General features: G+C 45.9%; 1 long non-coding RNA gene across 1 annotated transcript in view; it reads left to right on the forward strand.

Annotated features, from left to right (window-relative positions):
• LOC138296771 (uncharacterized) overlaps positions 1-22,804 on the forward strand; it is a 338,898-nt gene extending 316,094 nt beyond the window's left edge. Inside the window, exon 8 of the long non-coding RNA XR_011203895.1 lies at positions 22,537-22,804. This is a non-coding gene — a long non-coding RNA (uncharacterized lncRNA). The remainder of the gene's footprint in view (positions 1-22,536) is intronic.
• The last annotated feature ends 1,402 nt before the right edge of the window (positions 22,805-24,206 follow it).

Consider the following 24,206-nt stretch of genomic DNA (forward strand, 5'->3'; position numbering starts at 1 on the left):
GGAGAGGTGTAGGAAAAAGTGTGACCACTGAATATGGTTTTCTGTATGTGTGGGATATGTGCCAATAGAAGCCTGATCGAGAGGAGATGTCTGAAAGGTTTGTGACAGCAGATGCAATTATTGACGTATGCAGGGCCAAAGTTATGTAGTGCCTTGAAGGTGTGGGTGAGGAGTGTGAATTGTGCTTTCTTAGTGTATGGGTATTGAGGTGAGGTATGATGTGTGTGGCGAGGGAGGCTGAGAGTGATTCTGGCTGGTAAGTTCTGAATAGTCTTCAGCCTCCAGATGAGTTGCTTGTTGATCCTGGCATAAAAGAGGTCCCATACTACAGCTTGCCAATAAGGACGGAGCGGGTGGTGGTTTTCCAGGTGTTGGTAAGGAACCACTTGAAAATCTTCATCAGCATCTTCAGGGTCTGGAACCATGAGGAAGTGACAGAGTTGACTTAGGGAGTCATGTTGTGTCTGAAGTTGTTGACGATCCACTGTCTCCTGGATGAAGACTCACCCAATGATTACAGATTGTAATGAAGCACAGAACCATGGTAGTTATGTTTGCCGCTGACATGCTCCAGCCATGTCAACCTTGAAATCATGTCTATGGTGTAATTCTACGGGAAGGTGGAGGTTTTGTTTTGCAAGGGGCAGGTCTGAGGAGAGGAGGAAAGCTTTGGAGCGCCAACACTGCCTGAATGGCCCACCAGCCCTCCCCAACAGCGGAAACAAAGATATCTGAGGATGCCTTACCTATCCTGGAAAAGTTGCAAAACTTTCAGTGCACTAAAACAGTGCAGTCTCCACACATGTAGGGCACCCACTCAGATTTCCACCTCACCTTACTATTCACTGTGTGATAATCGTTTTATCATCAGGTGTGAGTTAAGAGTGCCACAACTGCTCTCCATTCAGCGGCAACCCTAGGGTGAGTTAGTGATATGCTGTTTGGTAATGTGCCAGTCACCAGTTGGATTCTTGGCAATGCCAACTCAATCTTCTGTCTTTTGAGAAATACAGCACCACTGAAGCGGTTAACTGTAGCGCCTGTTATTTACAGCGCTTAGAATGGACAGAAGTGTAGTTGGAAGACCTCTACAGAAAAAGTCTGCAAATGTAACTGGTGCTGAATCTAATGGGAGAATAACAAGTTTCTATGGTGAAGCAAGTGGCACTTGACCTGGCTGGACCGGTGGTATGTGCAATATAACATCTCTACTGTGGACTGCAGCGTAGGGATCTACTTTCCGGACTGCCATAACATCATTCTGAATATATTTGAAAAACTGTGCTTTAATTTTGCAACAATCGTTTTTAAAAGTTTCTTTGTATCTATGTATGCCTATAGAATTTCCAAATCTGTCACCACAACAACCTCCCGCGTTGATTTTGGTTTCCAGTTCCTCCACGGGGTGCGATGCCCAATAGCCACAGTTGCATCTTTTCTAAAAGTTTTATAAAAATATCTACACATATTACTTCTCCCGCCCTACTGCATTTTGAACGGACAGCCCTTTTACTCCACCGGGCATTTCCCCGGTCGCAGGGGCACTGGAGGCCGGCTGGGACCCAGGGCAGCTCCTGGTGTCTCTGCTCTCCCCGGCTGCATAGCGATAATTGCGGCAGGCGTGGGGAGGCTTTCAGAGACGGAAAGAGGGGGAGAGTTGGGGAAATGTGAGAGGGGGGGCTGGAGATTGAGTGAATGGCTAGTAAGATCATGGAAATGAAGAGCTTGCTGGGGGGCACTGACTGGTGTGAGCTCGCTTGCCAGGGCTGCCTTTGGTACTCGAGTCCAACCCTCTGACCATATAGATTACCCACGTTTTTGCCAGTCTTTTCCTGCACGCTGGCTTTTCTTAAGCTGGCTTGCAGTGGCGTAACAAAGGTCCCCACAGTGCGGGGGGGATGAGCTCCAACCCCCCCCCCCCCCCCCCCCCCCCCCCCCTCCAACACAGTACACTCTGCACGGGGGCAGGCCCCTCAGCGAGTCTAGAGGAAGGGGAGCCCCTACAGGAACTTTGCAGCCCCCCCCCCGTAAGTTTCGTTACGCTACTGCTGCCTTCTTCGGGGATCAGTATAACTGGAGGGGGGCTGCCCCTCCCCAGCCCCGCGGAGCCCGGCAGCAAGGGGGTGCCCTGGCCGGATGCCAAGGGCTCACAGAAGGCTTCAGCAGGACAAAGCTGTAATCCGCCCACGTGAAGGAAAACCTGCGGCGTCGGGTGGAACACCCCTGGGGGGGGGGGGGGGTTGCTGCCCGGTTTCCAGAATGGCTTCGAAGCGCCCGCACAGGAAAGCTAACAGAGGACCAAACTGGTCACTACACCCAGGCCCGACAGCTGCAGACGCTAGGTGCACCATGCACGAGCCAACAAACACGGAGGCCCGCGTCGACCCCTGAAGCAAAGGGCACCGCTCCACCCCGCCCCCTTTCAGATGCACGCCCCCCCCCCGGAAGAGGCGGAGAGTTTGAAAACTCCGCCAGCGTCCCATCCGAACCCACGTCTGACTGTGCGCGTGCCAGCGGCCCCTCACCGCCCTGAGCTTGGTAGCCTCACTTACATCTTACCGTGGTAACATGTCACTCGGACCCCCTTAAAAGGTGTACTCTACGTCCCTCGTTGGCCAGAGTAAAAACTTTAAATATGTTGATTAATGTAGGCCCAACCCAGCCGATCGGGCCACTCGGCTTTGAACCCCAGTAACCTCAAACACATCTAAATAGAGCCACTTGATGGAATTTAATAGCCACTGTTTTTAGTTCAATTATTTAAAGCAAAAACAGAGCGCCTGCAGTGAAGACGTGATAAAAAAATAAAATGCATTTATAAATTCACACGTTCCTGTTACCATTCATTAAACGGCCAGGTGATGTGGGGGATCTCTGCTGGTGTTGGTCCATCCTTCAGAGATGACCACTGCCGATTCTAACCATTCTAACTTGTCCATGTCTTGGAGGCAAACAGCTGAGCTTGGGCTGCAAGCTGTGGTGGTCACATCCTTTCGCCTTTTCCAGGTGGTGGTCCCGTCCTTATCGCTGCTACCCCCAGCCCTTAGTGTTGAGTACCCCTGGCGTTTTATCACAATCTCATGCATGCAGCATAATAAATGCCAGGACAATGTTTTGTGGGTATAACATGTCGCAAGTTTATTTATAATACACAGGTAGGGTTAGCTTACGGGCGATCCCGGTGTCGGAGATGAGTTTATGAATAAGGCCGACACCCATCCTGAGAAAGCTAGAGCTGTTCCATGTGGTGCTCTCTGCACCTGCGTACTTCGCATCTTACAGCTCGTTGTCCAGTTGCCCCTTAAGAGGCCTTCCAGCCTCACTCCTCCTTCCTCACACCTTGGGGGGGCCATAAACGCGAGGTGGCCCACCCTCCCAGTACGGAGGCCCCTCGAGCTCATATCTACCCGGCGGGGGAGCGATACTAGGATGCTGTCCACCTTAGAGACGCCCTACGTGCGTCGTGGCCATCCACATTCCCTTTTCCAGGTGGTGGTTTGCTCCCACCCTTTCCCAACTGTTTGCAATCTTAAAGCTTACCGAGTTAAAAGTTCTCCCCCCTGTAAATTTCCTGTTAATCATTTCTGCCCCACCACCAGCTGCAAACAAACACAAATGATGGATGAAATGCAGAACCAATCAAACATTCACCCCCCATCACAGATCTGGGTTTAATCCAACAATTCTTTTGCTCACCATGCCACCCCAGTTTGGACCCAGCCATATGCAAATCAGTCTTGACCCTGTTCCCCATGGGAACAGTCATGGGCGTAGGAAGTGTGGGGGACGCGGGGGATGTATCCCCCCAGATTTTGGAGGGTGGGGGACACGGGGGACGAAGGTGGGGGGGACAAGGGGACAAAATCATTTCCCCTTTTACATCTATTATTCAGAGGGCCATTGGGGCACAAAAGCGCTACTTATAATAGCACTGTACCGACCATCCTCCAATCTGATGGTAACAGAATGAAGGTGAGTCAGGAGGCCCCCTGCACCCTCTGCCCTTTTGTTTGTCCTGTTCACAGCTGTGGGCATTAAGGGTGCTCATAAGAACAAAAGGCACGAGGAGGAGAAAGAGTTATGGATGATTACTGTCTGCATCACCTGCCGCCTTGAATAGGAGCACTGCAGGAGGCTTTTAAGAGGAGCTGCAGGACAATGCGGAAGATCTATAGAGGAAACAGAGTCCCACTCAGCCTGGTGCCCGCAGGCTAGAAAGGAGACTCTGTGAAACACAATATTTGTTTTTGCCCAAGATCACACCAGTTGGTGAAACAGTGAAGTCGAGATTGGGCCCAGATTTGACCTTTTAACACAACAATTTAGCTATTAGAAGGGTATATTTTTCTATGATTTATGTTTAATGTTTTGTTATCTAGGTAATGAAGGGCTTGATTATAGCGTGGCTAACAGGGAGAAGCCATATTTCATTTTGGGCCCTTATGCCTATCGTTATTATTTATGTTGTTGTTATCGTTAGATACTTCAGCATATTGAAGTATATTATCTTTTCTCTGTCTTTTCTTCACTGTACTCTGAAACAATCTACCCTATGCCACTGTACCCTGCACCACTTTTCTCCATTCTGTGCTACTCTACGCCACTGCAATCTATGCTGTACCACTCCACTCTACACCACTCTACTCTGCAGCACTCTACACTACGCCACTGCAAACTATGCTATTCTACTCTAACCATTGTTCACTACACCCCTGCACTCTGCCAGTGCACTCTTCACCACTTTACTCAAAACCAATGCACTCTATGCCACTGCACTCCATGCCAATCTACTCTGCACCACAGCACTCTATGCCACTGCTTTCAATGCCACTGTACTCTGCCCCACAGCACTCTAGGCGACTTCACCCTATGCCACTCTACAATACACCACTGTACTCTGAGACCCTCTAATCTGCAACATTGCACTTTCTGCCACTGAACTCCACGCCATTCTACTCTGCACCACTGCATTCAATGCCACTGTACTCTGTCCCACTGCACTCTTTTCTGCACCACAGCACTCTACTCTACTCTACACCACTCCATTGTAGGCACTTCACTCTACTTTGAAATCATCTCCTCTATGCCACTGCAATCTACGCAACTCCACTCTATGCTACTGTACCACTCCAATGTACCCTGCACCACTCCAATCTGCTCTGCACCACTCTATGCTACTGTACTCGACATCACTATGCTCCACTCTGCAACAATCTACTCTTCACCACTATACTGTAATCTGCAGCAATCTACTCTATGCCACTCTATTCTACTATGCACCACTGTATTCTAAGCCACTCTTCTCTACTCTGCATCACTCTACGTCACTGCACTCTACACCAATGCATTCTATGCCACTCTACTCTACACCACTGCCCTTTATGACACTCTACTCTGCAACACTGCACTCTGCCACTGAACTATACTCCTCTCTACTCTGCACCACAGCACTCTACTCTGCACCGCTCAACTATATGCCACTCTACTGCACTACACCAATGTACTATATGCCACTACACTCTATGCCACTCTACTCCACATCACTGCACTCCACCACTACACTCTACACCAGTCTACTCTACCTTGCACCACTACACTCTACCATGCACCGCATCACTCTATGACACATCACTCTGAACCACTGCAATCTATGCTGTGCCACTCCACTCTGCTCCCCTCTATTCTTCACCACTCTACGCTACTGCACTGTACGCTAAACCAGTGCAATCTTCGTCAATGCACTCTACACCACTACACTCTACACCAATCTACTTTACTCTATGCCACTTCACTCTAGACCACCCAACTCCACTCTATGACACTTCACTCTGACATTATACTCCATGATACTAGACTCTGACACTCTATTCCATTAAACTGTAACACTTTCTCCACTCTGTAACTCCCTACACAACTCCCTATACGCCACTCCATTCCACTTTACTCCACTCTATGCCACTCCACACCACTCTATGCCACTTCAATCTACGATATTCTACTCAACGCCACTGCACAACCCTCTATGCCACTCCACTATACAACAATGTACTATGCTCAACAACACTCTACCCAACTTTCTCTATGCTAGCTCACGTTACTTTACTTCACTCCACTCCAGTTCACTCTTATTTATGCCTCTGCACTCTATGACACTCTGCCACTCCACTCTCTGACACTCTATTGCACAGTGACACTACTCCACTCTACTACTACTTTATGGCATTGGCACTTTAAATGAGATTCAGATCTCCATTGATTGCCTTGTCACTCATATGAGACGTGAGTCAGATTTATCTTCGCCGTTTTGGTTACAAGCACTCTGTAACCCTTTTAACTCAAGCTTAACGAAGGCTTAGGATGATCCTGATACTTGTCTAGGGGATCGAAATATCATCGGCCAAAGTACCTTGACTTGAATTTATGATATTGTACATAAGTTGGCATAAGCATAGGTACTATGAGCTAATGACTTCTTGATTCACTATTTGAGTCATTGATGTAAAAGTGGGTGTAAAAAAGCTTGTAAATCATTATTGTGGATGCTAACCTTGTAAGAAAGTAGCCTCTTTCTAGCTTGGTTACCCCCACATTTGGGCTGTTTGCCAGTGTGTTTGAGTGTGTCTACTGGGATCCTGCTAATCAGGACCCCAGTAGTTATGCTCTCTCACTTAAATTATGGTCGTTGCATACTGGTAACCCAGTATTTCACCCAAGATTGGCATACTGGTGCCCCCTTATAAGTCCCTAGTATATGGTACTTAGGTACCCAGAGCATTGGGGTTCCAGGAGATCCCTATGTGCTGCAGCATTTTTTTTGCCACCCATAGGGAGCCCATGCAAAGGCTTCTGCAGGACTGCCATTGCAGCCTGCGTGAAAAGGTGCATGCACCCTTTCACTGCCAGTTACACTGCACCAGGTCACTTATAAGTCACCCCTATAGCAGGCCCTCCAGCCCTGAGGGCATGGTGCAGAGTACCTGTGTGTGAGGACACCCCTGCACTAGCAGAGGTGCCCCCACGACCTCCAGGACCATGTTCCCAGACTTCAGGAGTGCAGGGATGCCATTTTACACATGTACTGGAAATAGGTCACGCCCTATTCCCAGCTACATAATGGTAACTCCGAACATAGGTATGTTTGGTATCAAACATGTTGGAATCATACCCCAAGGCTTTTGCAAGAATTGGTTGTATGATTTCATGCACTCTGAGGGCTCATTAGAGGACCCCCAGTATTGCCATTCCAGCCTTCTGAGGTTTTCCAGGCAGCCCCAGCTGCTGCCACCTCTCAGACAGGTTTCTGCCTTCCTGCTGCTTGATAAGCTCAAGCCCAGGAAGGCAGAACAAAGGATTTCCTTTGGGAGAGGGGTGTTACACCCTCTCCCTTTGGAAATAGGTTTATAAGGGGTAGCTTCCTTCCCCAGGCCACTGGAAATGCTTTGAAGGGCACATTTGGTGCACTCCTTACATAATCCAGTCTACACCGGTTCAGGTACCCCCAGTCCCTGCTCTGGCACGAAACTGGACAAAGGAAGGGGGAGTGACCACTCCCCTGTCCATCACCACCCCAGGTGTGGTGCTCAGAGCTCTTCCAGAGGGTCCCTGGGTTTTGCCATCTTGGATTCCAAGTTGGCAGCGAACTCTGGGAGCATCTGAGTAGCCAGTGCCAGCAGGTGGGGTCAGAGCCGTCCCCTGATAGGTGCTTACCTGTTTAGCTGACCAATCCCCCTTTCAGGGCTATTTAGGGTCTTTCCTTTGGGAGGTTCTTCAGATTCAGATTGCAAGACTCCAGCAGGAATCCTCTGCATCCTTTACTTCACCTTCTCACCGAAGAAACTGCATCTGGACCCTCCAGGAACTCCACAAACTGCAACAACGAAGCAAAGGCGACTTCTGCAACATTGTATCTTCAGCTCTTGCAGGCAAATGCATCTGTTTCCCGGTGGTGCATCCTCAGAGGACAGCCTGTCTTCAGTCTGCACCAGAAGAATGAACGAATCTCCCTTGAAGTGAGGGAGTCACTCCCCTGCTTCAGCAGGCACCTCTCTGCAACGATGACCATTTGCATGGGTCCCCTCTCCTGACGAGTTGCATGGATCCTGCATCACGGGTGGTAGACTGAAGTGGTCCAGATGGCCCTGATGTCCTACTGTCCAACTTTGGTGGAGGTAAGAGCTTTCCTTCTCACTCAAGACAGTACCCCGTGCACCACGTGTTTTTCAGTTGCCAATACGTGTGGCATCCTTCTATGAAATTCTTTGTGCACAATGTAGCTCTGGCCCCCAGCACTCCTTCCTGAGATGCACAGCTTCCTGAGTGGTTCTCTGGCGGCATGGGATCCTTTGTTTTTGTGCTGCATGAGCCTCCTTTTGCAACTCCTTTGTCCCCATGCTGGGGGACTCCTGTGTGCACTGGCTGGTATTCTGTGGGCTCTCTGAGTTGCTGAGAGCCCCCTCCTCCTCCTCCTCCTCCTCCTCCTGGGTAGAGTCCACCAGGTCCCTCCTGGTCCCGGGCAGTGCCATTTTCCGCTAACCATGAGCTTTGCTTGTGCCAAGGCTTGTTGGTGGAATCCAGCGATGCAAACCAGACTGCAACCATCCATCCGGTGTGGTATATCATCTGCACCAACCACGAACCCGCATCAATCTTCTTAGTTGCAGTACTGACTGTTGTTCTTCACCAGTGGTTCTTCTTTTGCACCTTGATTCGGGTTAGCATGGGCTCCTGTTCTCCCTGGGCTCTTCTGTGCTTCTTGGACTTAGTCGCATTCTTCCACAGGTCTTTAGGTCCAGGAATCCACCCTTTGTGTCTTGAAGTCTCTTCTGGTTCTTGCATTATCTTCTTTCTCGTGTTCTTGTGTGTTCTAGGAAAGTTACTGTGCTTTACTCCTGCTTTCCTGGGCTCTGAGGTGGGTTCTATCACTTACCTTTGGTGTTTTCTAATACTCCCAGCGCCCCTCTACACACCACACTTGCCTAGGTGGGAAACCGACATTCGTATTCCACTTTCTTAGTACATGGTTTGTGTTTCCCCTAGGCCCATTTCTAACCATTGTGATTTTCACTAATTGCACTGTTTTATTGCTATTGCTGCATACTAGTGTATATAATTGGTGTATTACTTACCTCCTAAGGGAGTATAGTCTCTATGGTATTTTTGGCATTTATGTCACTAAAATAAAGTACCTTTATTTTTGTAACAATGAGTATTTTCTTTCATGTGTGTGAGTACTGTGTGACCACAGTGGTATTGCATGAGCTTTGCATGTCTCCTAGATAAGCCTTGGCTACAGCCACCCCTAGAGAGCCTGGCATCTAGACACTGCCTACATTTCACTAATAAGGGATAACTGGACGTGCTATAAGGTGTAAGTACCATAGGTACCCATTACAAACCAGGCCAGCCTCCTCCAAACCACTGTACTATATATGTTACTTTTTACATTTTTCTTGTAATTGGTGACATTGGGTCATCCAGATTACTTGTGTAATGCCAGAATACCAGTCTTTCTCGATTTCCCCTGTTGATGTTTTCCCACTACATTTGATCTTTAATATTTTGATTGAATAAATGCATGAAACATTCCATTTGCATACTACTTTAATATCATTGTTTATGGGAGTGGTGTTGCATTTTTTTCAAGGGACCCCTGTTCCTTTAAAGTTAGTTTACTGCTCCCTTCTAGGACACTCTACTTACTCCATGATACTACGCCACACCAGTCGATGACACATCATTCTCCTTTATGCCATTAACTTTGAGCCATGCTGAATAGTAGTCTCACTAGTGTACAGCATGGCTAAAACACATTGGCAAAGGCAATAGAACTTGCATGGGCGAGACCTATTGGCTTTGCCAATGCTTGTTCATAAGGTATGAACTTTAAGGTGACTTGCAATATCCTTATGTACAAAGGGGGTATTTTAACCCATATAATAAATGGTCACACCACCAACTCTCCCACAAACCACTTAAAACCTTAGTGCATAGCTTCTATCATTCCAAGCTATTAAAGTAGAGCAGAAGAAAGAAAAGCAACATTCAATTTTTTGCTTTAAACAGCTGCATTAATTATGCTCTGTGACATGATCTGCCTTTTACCATGGCTGCTAGCTCTGGCAGAAGGCATTGTAATGTCAGAACTCGACTGTAATAACCCTATCATAGTCATTTTCTGATGTCTTTTCTTTAAAATCAGTGAATGTCTTTTCTTTACATGCTGTGACTTGGTGCATCACAAACAGCCGTTTCTAAAGAAATTAGTGACTGAGGTTTATACAGAGATTAGAGAATCCATGTTTATATAGCCTGTAACTCCAAGAGCGTCTTCAGTTGAAATGCTTCTAGTTATGACTGATGTGGAGCTGAGCTTCCCAAGATCACACACAGGAGTAGAAGTGTTATTAGAACTATGGTTTCCGAGCACAGTTTACAGCTGTTGTACCTAATCGCTTTTGATATCTCCAGTGCGGTGCCAATTGGCATGAGGCGAGGGGCATGATGGGTGTGGGGCGCAAAGGGTATGTTCTTCCTTTTTACCCTCCTACCTTGATTTGCTTAGTGCATGAAGATGCAAGGTTAATCAACATGTTATTTTCACATTTGAACTAATTACTTTGGGAATGTAAATAACAATAAAAGATACTTTCAGACTGTGAAAACATGCCTTCCTTTCTCCCTATTTCACTTCCAATATATATGATTGTGTATATGTATCAGAGCCTGCAGTTCGTAAACAACAAGCGATTTGTATAGGGTAGATTAAAAGTCCCCAAGGCTGTCCCTATCCCCCCAAGAAATGTATTGTCTCCTACGCCCCTGGGAACAGTCCAACCCGAAATGCCAGGCCAGGTCCTCCCTGGACCGGAAACAAGCATCCTGGCTAGCTTGAATCCAGTGGCACAGTGAGCCCGGGACCCATGTCTGGGCATACCTGGCGCACTTATGGCAACAAAAGCAAACAAACACAAATGATGGACGAAATGAAGAACCAAACATTAACCCCTAGTCACAAATCTATTTTCAATCCATCAATTCTTTTGCTCACCATGCCACCCCAGTTTGGACCCAGCCATATGAAAATCAGTCCTGACCCTGATCCCCAGGGTAACAGTTCAGCCCGAACTGCCAGGCCAGGTCTTCGCTGGACCAGAAACAAGCACCAGCTGTAGCCAGAAAAAAATAAATTTCCTCTTCACATTTCACATTTAATTTCCTCTTACATTTCTTAAGAGTATTTGCTTTTTTTCAGGATGGTATGTTACTGTAGTTCATGCAACATATTACTCACTTATAGCGTGTAGTGTGAAAAGAGTCACTCCTATGTTGCTGTGTGAGTTCAGATTGCGGGTGCGCCACAGTTGAGAGTTGTGGATCTCTTGCCGAATGCAGTGCAAATTTCCCACAGTGGGTCAGAAAGGGCTTCAGAATACATGCTCATCCAATCCTTGGCCTCTCTGCAGAGCACACAGAACAATGGTTAGGTGTGTCAGTAATAACTGTGATTATATGTGAAAGTATGTGAAGGAGGTAGACACTATGGAAATATTGACAGGGTGAAAGTTAAAGAAAATATAGTATGTACAGGATGCTTTGTGTGTACGTGGAGATTGGCGAAGCGAAGGAGATGCGCGGAAGTGCATGGATGAGAAAGTGAAACGAAGGTACTGAAGAGGAACGAGATGAGGTGTCAGACATACAGATTGAACGTTTCAGAAAGATATGAGGAGTAAAATAGTGTAAATGTCAAAAAAGAGACCAAAGTGGTTTGAAGAGAACAGGAGTGTGTGTGTGTGCGTGTCTGTATGTAAACACGTGCTCGTTGTAGGTGATTCTGCCAATTTTATCAGTGGTCCCTTGTGTCCCCCCCCTAAAAATCACATCTAGAGACGCCACTGGTTGGAATTACAACATTCACAAAATCCAAGCATCCTTGGGGTTTTTGCAGTGCTAATTTCCACCACGTGAAACCTGGTGTAAATCAAGACGGGAGAACAGCACGTCTTTAGTCTAGACACTGCAGGAGATCTTCCCCAGTGAGACCGCACTAATCCTCTCGTGTGGGTCCCGCTTCCAGCTTGCACATGTTGGCACTCCACTGTATTTAGTGTTTTTGCCTCATACTTGTACCAGATGTTCTGCTCCATAACTCCCACTCACTGCAAACAGAACACATCCTGGGGTCAGAGTCAGACATGGTGTGGACCAGGGTTTGTTAAACTTCTCAAGCTCTTCTGTGTTAAATGAGGAGGGCTGTGGGCCGCAGAGTTTAAAGGTAGACGTAGAAGCCTCAAAGGAACCCCCTCAAGGAGTTATGTTAGGAGAACAGGAAAGCCTCCTGAAGTGAAGATGTATTATTTATTGTTAGCACAACCATCACCGGGGTCCAGTCAGTCACAGCTGACAGGTGGCCTCTCCTGAGGAGAATAGAATGCATACCATTTGTGGGGAGAGAAGGAAACAGGTCAGGACCACAGAGAGGAAAGGAGAGGGGACTGGGAGTAAAGCAACATTCCAAGAGGTCAGGTGAGGGGAAAGGGCATGCATAAGCATATCTCACATTCTAATATCTCTAGGGGCCTGAATGTGGGTTTGCAGAAGCAAACACTGACATTGTGACATGCAGTGTGGCAGACACCAATGAGAAAGGTGCAACTTTCTGCTGCTCATTCATTGGGTGTGAAAGCACTTGTGAGCCAGCTGTGGTGTTGGGACCCCCGCACGCATAGTTCTCCAAACCATAAAACTAAGTTTGGGGGATGAGGGATTCACAATAGCATATATGCTCAGGAGAGCTTTCATACTCAGTGAATGAGTAACAGAAAGGTTTTGTAATCTATAAAGTCATGGCAGGAGATGCAGAAGGTACCAGTGATCCCTCTCCACCAGCATCAGTGAAAGGAGTGATGCACACAGTCAAGGGCCCTCTGTCTTGCCATCAGAAGACAGTGACTATTATTTCAGCCTGACAGTCTGCGAACCAGGGAGGGAAAGAGTGAGAGTAAGAATGTGTAATGTTCAATAGCTCACCCCAGTCCACCTAGTTTATTTGCACCTGACCAGGAGCTAAAGATTGTTGTTGTTGTTAGCACGAACTAGATCTCCCAAGTAGACTTACATGGCGTGCCATCTCAACTTCCATCGAACAACCTGGTGTCTATAGGGAACACCTACACACAAAAAGCTTTTCCAGTGGAACTTGACCACACTCCATAAAACCCATGTTTTTTTTGTGATGAAATAATATCAATACAACAAAGAGACTGAAGTGAATACCGATGGTCTTGTTGGTGGTCTGCTGGTTGGTCAGGGCGGACTAGGCTATTGGTACCTTAGTTCGAGAACCTCGCGTACCTGTTGAAGTTTTCTGTGATGCAAAGTCAGCTACAGCTGTGGCAGTTTCTTTCACGACTGAAGGATTGCTGAGTGGACGCCATGATTAAAGCACCCACTCTGGAAATTGTTTTCTGAATAAAATAAATGACTAGATGCGTGTTTTTTTTTTCTACGCATCTCTAAACAGAGTGTGGGAACTGCAAGCTTGGCAGAGATGGAACCAATTGCGATCCTTTATTACATCACGGAGGACCAACAAAAAGCAGGGCGCAATACGGGGCTCAACAACTGCCCAGTGTACAGAACCCCTACACTGTAAAACACCATAATAGTTAATTATTGATCATAACAAGGGCTCCCGGTTTCATGGTATTTATTTTTTGAACATTTCTGTCTTTATTTATCCATATTAATTTTGTTGCCATCTTGTTGGTATTTATCCATATTTATTTTGTGTTTTGAGAGTAAATTGAGTTGTAAAATGGTATATTTTCACATTTATTTACCTGATAAATATGCACTCAATACTATGATGTTTGAAGCGTATTAGCGAATTAAGTAGCCGAATAGTATCTACATGTAAACAGCATGATGTACAAATATATGTTAACGTGTGCTGGACCTGGCCCTTCCTACAGGGTCATTCCCCAAACTTTTTGCCTGCTCTTCCCAATTTTTCTGACCATTTTTTTGGCTGACGTTATGACTCTAGTCACCTTATCACTGCTAATCAGTGCTGAAGTGCATGTGATCTCCCTTGTAAACTTGGTAAGATTGACTTATGCGTAATTGGCACATTTAATGTACCTGTAAGTTGCTTGTACAATGGCATCCCTACACCCAGGGCCTGTAAATTAAATGCTACTAGTGGGCCTGCAGCACTGCTTGCGCCACCCACTGAAGTAGCCTTTCAAACCTGTCTCAGGCCTGCTAGCGCAGGATCTGCATGCGCAGTTTGCTGCCACAGGGACCTGGCATCTAACTCTACTTGCCAGGGCCAGAACTGCCCTTTTACTACAGGGCACTACATATAAGTCACCCCTAGGGTAGGTCCTAGCTAGCCCTTTGGGTAGGGTGCTATATATGTATAAGGCAGGAAATGTACCTAGTAATGTGGCCTGTCCTGGTAGTGACAAACAGCCTATTTGGTTTCTCACTGCTGTGAGTGCTGCCTTCTCATAGGATTGTATTGGAAATGCCATGCATTATGCCTAGGGGGTATTGTCTGATTTATGAGGGGTAATGTAGGCATGACTGGTATGGTTGTAATGGTAGTGAGAAATGCTGCTTACTGGTGTAGGTGGATTTCTTATTATCATTATAGAAATGCCACTTCTAGAAAGTGTGCATTTATCTGTGCTTATGACTGGTGTTTTGCAGCTTGACTCCAATCCACGTCTGGGTAGAATGACAGCGGAGCTTTGTGCATACTTTTCAGACAGCCTGTACTCAGGGAGCGTGGAAGTGTTACAGAGGTGCATCTGCATACTGAATGGTCTTCCTGGGCTGAGAGAAGGGAGAGGCACTCATGCATCTGTAAAGGCTGTGCCCTGGCCTCACACAAAGGGCTAGTTTACCCCCAACTGAGGTTTGACACCTGTGCTGGAGGCGAGAGGGGGCACTCCCAGAACCAGTTGAAACTGGTTGGAACCTCCTCTCCCCTTCTTTGTTAATCCACTGCAAAACTGAGTATAAGTACAAGGGATTTTCCCCGCAATTGAGGAACACTTGGGAACAAGAAACATGCTTGGAACTGGACACAGACTGTTGCTGGAGGGACTCACCAGGAACCATCTTGTGCTGAACTGTGACTTGTTAGGTAACTTGGAGGAACTGCCACTGTCTGCAACCCTTTGTGCTGGCCTGCTGCTGGGCCCTGCTGCCCTGTGCTCCATCCTTGTATCCCCCAGGGGCTGGGTGCTGTGGCCCCTGACCCCTGCAACCGCCAGCTTGCTTTTTCTCTTATGGGGAATAGCGCCTGGTGAGCGCTCATCGTATTGCCCTCGAAAGCGCCTGGAGAAGCTCTTCCACTTTTGATTAAGCATAGCGCCTGGTGAGCGCTCTACTAGGTTTACCTAGCGCCTTAAGGGCCCCAGTGGTTCTATTCTTGAAAGCGCCTGGAACGCACTTCCTCCATTACATGGAGTCCCGAAATCACTGCCGCGACCCGGGGCGTTCATGCATATCTGAGTGCGTTGGCAGTGCGCTTCGTGAAGTGCCCCCGGGGCAAAGCACGACCCGAGGAGCGCTCCCGGGGCACCAGCTTACATCTGCTTATGAGCCAAGGTCAACAGTGTGGTCCGCTGGGTGTGGGCTTCTCAGCTAGGGCGGCGCAGCTGCCTCCCAGGGTCAAGCCCTCATTGGAGGTCTTTTGTCACCAGCCTCCCTCCATGCCATTGACGGTCCGCAGCCGGGAGGGAAGCCTCATCGGAAGCTCCACGTGCCTGCTGGACCCTTTCCCTGGTGTGCCAGGGGGCCACTGTTGTTATCGAGCCCCCACAAAGTAAGGAGGACTCACAGGTGGGGCGGAAGCCTCATTGGAGGCCCCCTGGCACCGCTGGGCCCCCTTCCTGGTTGTTTTCTCTTGCTCTGTTCCCCCCGGGAGGGCCAGCAGAGACTGTGGTCACCCTAGTTCGGGCGTGGACCCAGAAGGGGTCCCTATATAAAAACGAAGGGGGTGCATGTCGCCCCCCAACGTCCAATCATCAGAGCTGCTCCCGTTTGGCGCCGAGGAGCGCCGAGACCTCCTTGTTTTACCTCCTGGCACTAGAGGTGCCCTCATCATTAAAGACACATACTCTTTCTGGACATATTCTTTTCGGATGTTCTTGTAGGGGCATGCTGGGACTTGTATGCTAACTTGTTTTTTTATGATGTGTAATACATTTTCCAATGTTCCTTTTAAGGGCATGATGTGCTAATATGTTTTCATGACTTGCCATATGTTTTCTAATGTTCCTGGTATGGGTATTTATGATATTTTTTATGACAAGTGCATTTTTATAGTAATGATCTCGTGACTACTGCTTATGTTGCAGAATAATAAGTAACCTGAATGTTATGTGTGAGTACTACTGATTTCTGCAGAGTAACAGTATTATGTAACATTCTGACAACTGCTTGAGTAGCAGGGTATTACTGACATGTTATGTTTGGTCTAATGATGTTGTGTACAAAACACAACTTGGTAACTTGGTGTTGTGTTCCCTTTGTGGTGTATTTATTGCGTCACGTGTTGTGCAGACTCTTTACACATTGCCTCCGGGTTAAGCCTGACTGCTCGTGCCAAGCTACCAAGGGGGTGAACAGGGGTTATCTTGGACGTGTAACTCCCTCACCCTGACTAGAGTGGGTGGGTTCTGCCTGGCTTAGGTGCATATCCTAGCCAACCAGAAACCCCATTTCTAACAATGTGCCTGCATTTTAGGAAATTTCATCCTGTTTTTCAACTCCTGTGCTGTGTATCTGCTCAGCTATTGGCCTAGAATTCTTGAAGGACAGCATGGAGAGTCATTCACAAGAAGCACAATTTTCTTTTTTTTTCTGCTTTTGAAAATAAATACATTGGGAAAACACATTGTTTTCTGTCTGTATTTAGCTATGAAAACAGTAAAAATAAAAAAACAATGAGCCATAATCATAACTTAAGAGTTTATGATGACAAAACAGCAAGTAAAAGGTAACAGTTATCACTACAGACAGAGCATCACCTTTCAAGAACAGCTTTTTGTCTGGAAACTTTTCCCAATCCGCGAAAGCCCTCTTCCTTTTCCATTCTGTGATGGTCATCAGAACACAAGAGAACAATGTATCAAAACACACAAACGGGAAACACCCAGAAGCACGACTCCGGAACAATGAAGTTGTGAACAACGCAAACGGAACCACGCTTGCGTGAACGACTTCGTTTTTCTGTGCCTTAACCACGCATGTGCTGAACAACCCACATGCGTGGTTAAGGCACAGAAAAAGGGAGTCAGCATCGGGAGAGGACGCGGTCAGGTAAGTGGGGCAGGTTTGAGGGTAGTTTGGTTTTTAGGGGTGGGGGTTGTTTTAGTTTTAGGGGCGGGGTGGGGGGTCAGGGTAGTTTTAGGGGTAGAGGGTCGGGGTTGTTTTAGTTTTTAGGGGTGGGGGCTTGGGGTAGTTTTAGTTTTAAGGGTGGGGGTCGGGGTAGTTTTCGTTTTAGGGGGCAGGGGTGGTGGGACGGGGTTGTCCTAGTTTTTGGGGGGTCGGGGTTGCTTTAGTTTTTATGGGCAGGAGTAGGGTCGGGGTTGTTTTAGTTTTAGGGGCGGAGGTGGGGGATCAGGGTAGTTTTCGTTTTTAGGGGCAGGGGTGGGAGGTCGGGGTAGTTTTAGTTTTTAGGGGCGGGGTCGGGTGTCGGGGTAGTTTTAGCTTTAGGGGCGGGGTGGGGAGTCGGGGTTGTTTAGATTTAGGGGCTGGTGTCGGTAGGTTTAGTTTTAGGGGTGGGGTACTTCTGGGCGTTAGGGCAGGTGGGGGGTTGCGTGCTGGAACTATGCATGCCGTCCCACACATCCCTTTACAATGAAAAATCGTTGTAAAGACATGCGTGCTAAAGGCATTCGTGGTAACAACGCAGTCGTTGTTCCGACTCTGTTGTTTAGGCATGCGTGGTTCCAGCATTTGTTGTTCCATCATACATTCTACACAAACTACAGAATGCAGAAGAGGGTTATTCCACCCGTTCACTGGGTACCATGGTCCTTCAGAACCAATTGTACTTTTAACCTCACGACAACAGACTGATCACTAGAGGAGCAAGGGAACACTTAAACATAAAAGGGGGCAATGACAGCTTAAACAGATTCTCAAGAGCAGACACTGTCTGCCTAACCCCTTCCAACCAAACAGAAACTGAAGCCGTTCATGGAAATCCTCAGGAGTCACACGTATGAGTAAGTTTAAATTCCAGGTATCCATAGATTATCACTGGTGCAGGAGGCAGAGTGGCACAACTAGGAGAGTACGAACAGCAAGTTTTAGGAGCAATGCATCTCTCAAGTAGTAAACAATGAAAAGGATATAAGAAATGGATATGTAGGTTTGCAGGCAAAGCGCCATCATTGGTCACCAACTGCAAAAGAATGTTCAAGAGCACCATGCCATTCACTATAGCTCACACATTCTTTAGACACTCGTGTTTTAAGTGACTATCACGTTGTTTCTGTAAGGAGCTTAGAATTCTGCAGCTGTGTGATATATCCGAGCTGCTAGTAGTGATAAAAAGCCCACTAGGATGTGAGCCCCGGCTATGAACAAATTAAGACATCTTGGTTGGGCTGAGTACAGTATTGCTACAAATCAGCTCAGTGATGGGCAAATAACCTTTCCAGTTTTTTTATGGCATTGCTGAAAGTGCTCCTTTATTTCTCTAATATTTGGTTTGTTCTTTCTGTTCTACCACTGGGTGTGACACCCGCATCTGGAATGAGTTTTGTGGACAGTGAGACGAACAGAATTCGTAAGAGGAACCTGGGTCCTTTATGGAAGGTAAAAAACAGGCCATTTAATAATGTGTAGCTATGGTTAGTATAGACATCTCTTAGCTCTCAGAAGCAGTTAGATCACATACAAAATTGGTGTCATTGTAGGCCTGGGTTCAAGGGTAGCCGATATTGAACACAGTAATCTGAATGGCTTTTGAAGCAAGAAGGTATTGTGTTCACAAACTAAGCATCACATGTCCTGCATGTAAGTAGACCCAATGTTCTGCGGGTCTGTGTTCTATCAGTTTTTACACCAGATGCCCGGTTGTGACCTATGCAGTGGCATTAGCCGGTTCACCTACTCACTAAGCTGTGTTTAAAAGGATTTTCTTTATTTTTAAAGCTACAGTATCTGCCACTTTTATAAGGCCCCTATGCACAGCTGCCCTTAGTACAAACATGGGAAGGAGGTGCGTAGAATAAATTGCCCCAAATGCATGTAAGGCATAACATGTTACAACAGATTGCATGAGTTTCTAGCATCTCTGTTGCAGGACACATCACCTACTACCAGTGGCAGCTCGCAGGACTAAAATATGCTGGGGCACGATGACACCAAACTCACCATATATGCAGCTCTCCCGGTGTGGCACTTTTCCCCCGGTGTCCACAAGCATGAATTGAAGAACTTCCTTTCTACTCAGTGGAACACCAATCCAACCAATCCTGGAGCTGCTCTCACGCTGTTATCAGCATGAGATCAGCTCCAGGATTGGTGGGAGCAGGCTAACCTGGTGCTCATTTTGAGGCTGGGGCCTGTGCCACAAATCCCACGACTGACAGCCCTGGGATTGCTGGGTCTACGTGCACATGTTGGGCTGGCCCTAGCAAGACAGACAGCCAGCCGGACATGCGCACTGAGAGGTGCAGCAGTCATCCTGCAATTGCAGGATTCAGCCCCACCCCCAACCATCACGCTGAACACAGCACGAGCTAGTGCTCCTCCACCCTTGCCTACTATATGAAAGGTAGTCTGGCATTGAATCAGTAACTTTTGATAGGAAAGTGCTAAATAAATTCATGCATATGGATAACCTGGGCTGAAAAATCACTGGTGAATTCATAGTCTCTAGTATTTATATTTTCCACTGCCTGAGCTCAGCTGAAGTGCATTTCAAAGGCACCAGCACTTCTGTTTGAGATTGCAGCCCATTCACACACTTTGATGCCATTGTCCTCCAGCTAATAAGTGCACTAGCGAACTGAATTATTCAGCGCGCCCAACACAGCACCATTAATGTAAAAAAAAGTTTTGATTTTTCACACGTCTGTTTGCTTTATGTAAAGCCTTCTATTTATCAAATATGTAGAGTATCAATTTTGTGTAGATATTCTGGCATTGTGAGAATTTTATAACGTACATTTATTTTAGTGGTATGAAGTATATTACATATTTGCTAAATAAAAGCAGGTACATACATTTCCAGAAGTCGGGGTTGTGGAATATCAAAATATTTTTTTAACCCTTTTTAACACGCTGGATAACTCAGAGTTTTACCGTATTCACTGTATGACTTCCCTGACCTGGGGTTATGGACAGGAGTCCCAGAATACAAATTAATTTATTTCAACCCTCGTGAAAAAAATGCAAAAACTAAGACAGAAGAGGGTGTGCCGATCGAGGTAAACAGAGACAGAGTTTGCATAGGGCGTGGTAAATTCCATTGAGGACAGTGTTATTTTTCACTTTTTTTTTTTTACATTTCCCATAATATAACACTGAACACCTTCCTTTCGATAGTGTTCGAGCTTTCATATTTCATATTCTGGTTCCTTTATAAACTTTGGTCCCTACATCTGATTTCATTCTTTTTTGACAGATTCTTTTTTAAGCTAGTTGCTATTTTAACTAACATACTTTGCATCCTTTACGTTTTTTCGTTCCTCACTGTAGTGTCAGGACAGTTCTCGCAAACATAGCAGCCGTATCTTCTCTGAGGACGGTCTTGCAGCTTGAAGCGAGTTACCAAGAGTGGGCTCGGAATTCCTCACAGAAAGAGTTTACCTTCTCTGGTCACATTTTGTTTGGCCTTGTGGGGGCTCAGCCACAGCTCACATTTAATAACACTACATCCGTCAACTCTCTGTGGACTCCAGAAAGATCACACAATCAGATCCAGAGTGGTCTTTACACCACGGTGACAGGGACAGAAGAGTTGAGAGACTGCTCTAGAACATCTTCTTGTAAAGCCAGTGTTGATTACAACAGACATCTTTATCTTATCTTATCTTATCTTATCTTATCTTATCTTGTCTTATCTTTGGGTAAGTTGTTTCACATCTAATACAACATAAAATATCAATTTACTCGGTGGTGTGATTGCCTGTCCCACTACTTTGTTTATGATAGAATATTTTTTAGACAATGCATCTATGATGATGTTTTTAGAACCAGACAGGGCCCAATGATGCAATCTCACTCCTCCATCATGTCTGCTACTTTTGGATTGTATATCCCATAAAATCTGCAGATTGAAATGATTTGCTATTTTTTTCTTACGGTTGTGTAGACCCAAGCAACCAAGTCCCCAATCTATTCACCCATGCTTCACGGGCAGTGGTTCTCTCTCGATAATTGAGCAGTTCTTTCTGATTATGTCTTATTGGAGGAAAGGTAAGATACTGGGTGCTCAAATTCGTATTGCCTTATTTCTATAACAGGGTGACAACAACCAAAATATCATTTGCATCTATTTCCACTACAGGTTTTTGGTTTTGATGCAGACGTCTCCGTAGAGCTGCAGACAAACATCTACATTTTAATTACTGGCATGCGTCGTATGCTTGGGTAACCCACTTGGAACCACACAAGGGTTGTTCTTTGTCTAGGTGAATTGCTATATTGCTAGTCAGATGAACATAATCAGAGATGTATGGGTGAGGGAAATTTGGCAAAAAAAGTAACAGGCGTCTTTTTCACCCCAAAAAGGCCTTTCCATAGTACTGACAGATAACAAGTGTTTATTATCAAATTCTGCTTGGGTCAATTGGAATTCAAACCTGTCACCAGTAGGTCATCCAAATATCACAGGGGTGGATGGGTTAGTCAACTTAGTTAAAAGTCCCAACTAACACCTACGAAAGGCTGTAGGCCTCTGACCAATGTAGTGACGACCACTCAAAAACAGCAGGGCCCAAGGGTGCTTGGACATACACAATGTCAGATGGAAACTGACTTACTCAATGTCTTCCTTCTCAAATTCAAAATTTTCTGGTTTACAAGATAAATAATGCCATCGAAGAGGACTCTGTACAGTTATGTGCATTGCCTGGGTCTCAGAACGGTAAAAAGAACATCCATCTACTATCAAGATATATTAGCAATTCCTGGTTCAAGATGTTAGCAAGTAAGAAATCAATGACTCTCTGGAACACTGCCAGAGCATTACTTCTCCCAAAGGTGATAACATAATAAACATAATGCATTAACAGTATACAAGAGGACAGCCTCTATTTATGTCCTTACCTGACATGGCGCAAATAGTCATTAACCTACTGAAGACAGAAAGCCTCGTTACTGACTCCTGTATATCACTTATCCATTTTAAGCCAGAGATCTTTCATCTTTATTTTATTTATTCCATGGCAGTTACTGCAGCTAATTAGAACTTATTTTTAATAAAAAAAAATTAGTGAAAAATAAGCACTATCCCGCGGTTGTGAAGCTTTTCAATTAGCCTGTCCTTTTCTTCCTTAGGCAAGAACTATTTATGACCAAAAGAAATAGTTGCCACATGCACAGTGGGGCAATCAATATTTCAAGTGGAGACAGTGGAATATCTGCTTTTTCAAAGACGAGGATAAAGACTTTTTATCTATCAGGATCCATGGAGAGGTTTGCAGCAGTTCCTGTCTTTTCCTCTATGTATTGTGCCTTGGATCTCTTCAGACGCCTCATGACTGTGGGTGACAAGAACTGTGAATATGGCAATACTGTGAACTCATCAATTAAAGGAAAGGAAATGGTGAGTCGGCAAGAATATGTCAAAATTACTGGTTTATTGAGCATAGATTTAGCATGAATCAAACTGTTTCTTTGTGCTCTCCAAAACAAACATATAATGCATTGTTCTTTTCATTCCCCCGGAACAAGTTGTGTTGTGTCAAATCTGTACACACTGGCTACTATTTTTGTAACAAGACAAAGTTGTTTCTTATTTTCCCAAGTCATATCAACATACGTCTAAGAAGAACTAAAAATGAGAAGATATAGTACAGATTTTCACATTTTGCCTGCAACAACATCCATATTTTTAAGAGGAACATAACCAAATAATGATGGTCAATTCTGGTATATGCAGAGTTGTCCATCTAAGACAACCATGTTATGCCTTGAACTTTCTTTTGCACAGAACGTGAGCACTCACATTTCACAAGTTCTCAAGAGGCTCATTGGAGACAGCGGCCCGAATGCTCCTGGACTCCACAGTAGAAACAGAGGTCGTTTCTTCATCTTCGGTGCTTGACCTCCTCAAACAATTAGACTGTGCGCTCCCAATTTGTATAGGGTTTTCCTAAATAGCTAGGGAATACCTCCCTTAGGACCAGTCATTATGAGTAAACAACTTTTATATTTCTCATATCTTCATTCAATGAGATGTTATTTGATCTATAGAACCTTACAAACCACTCCTGGTAAAAAGGATGGTGAATGGTCGAACAGTCTAGACCAGTTCATCTTTGATGTCCTTCTTGAGGTGTGCACCTAATTAAGATCATTTGAGTTATTTCAGTCCAGATGCTATCAGATGCCAATTGTTTGGATTGTATGACACAAAACAATAAATCAGCAGTGCCCTGATAGATGCCACATTGAGCCTCTCCTGTTTTTTCAATCATTCATTTGAACATCATTGGGATAACTATCCAAACAAGACGAAGATGCCACCAAGGATGATGCCTAGGTAAGAGAAATGCCAGTTAGACACCTCACCTGCTGTGGGATGAAAGGCCTCTGCATGGCTTTTGGGAAACTGCTCTAACCTTGTGTTTTCCCTCAATGAGCTCGACAGTCATGTAAGGAGGTTCTTTCGGTTTACTAACTTAAGAGCTGGGTTCTGATCTTGAATGACCATCGGAAGTGCTCCCTTTTACTGTCCTCTACTCCCAAGTTATGAGAGACTGACAGTGGTGGCAGCATAATCCCTTGTCAGGGACACAGGCCTCACATCTTCCTACCAGCCTCTCCCTGGAAATGGTCTGTAGATTTTCCCTTTACTGGGATCCTTTGGCCTTTATCATGTTTTTGACATGGATGTAAAAGGTGGGTGTGTGTGTTTTGTTTTTTGGTGGGGCTGCTGTTCGGAATATCTCCTGTTCCCTTTTTTTCCTCCACAAAACTAAAGGAGTTTTGTGAGGTGGGGCAGT

This window comes from Pleurodeles waltl, chromosome 5, assembly GCF_031143425.1.
Source record: "Pleurodeles waltl isolate 20211129_DDA chromosome 5, aPleWal1.hap1.20221129, whole genome shotgun sequence".
NCBI classification, from domain to species: domain Eukaryota; kingdom Metazoa; phylum Chordata; class Amphibia; order Caudata; family Salamandridae; genus Pleurodeles; species Pleurodeles waltl.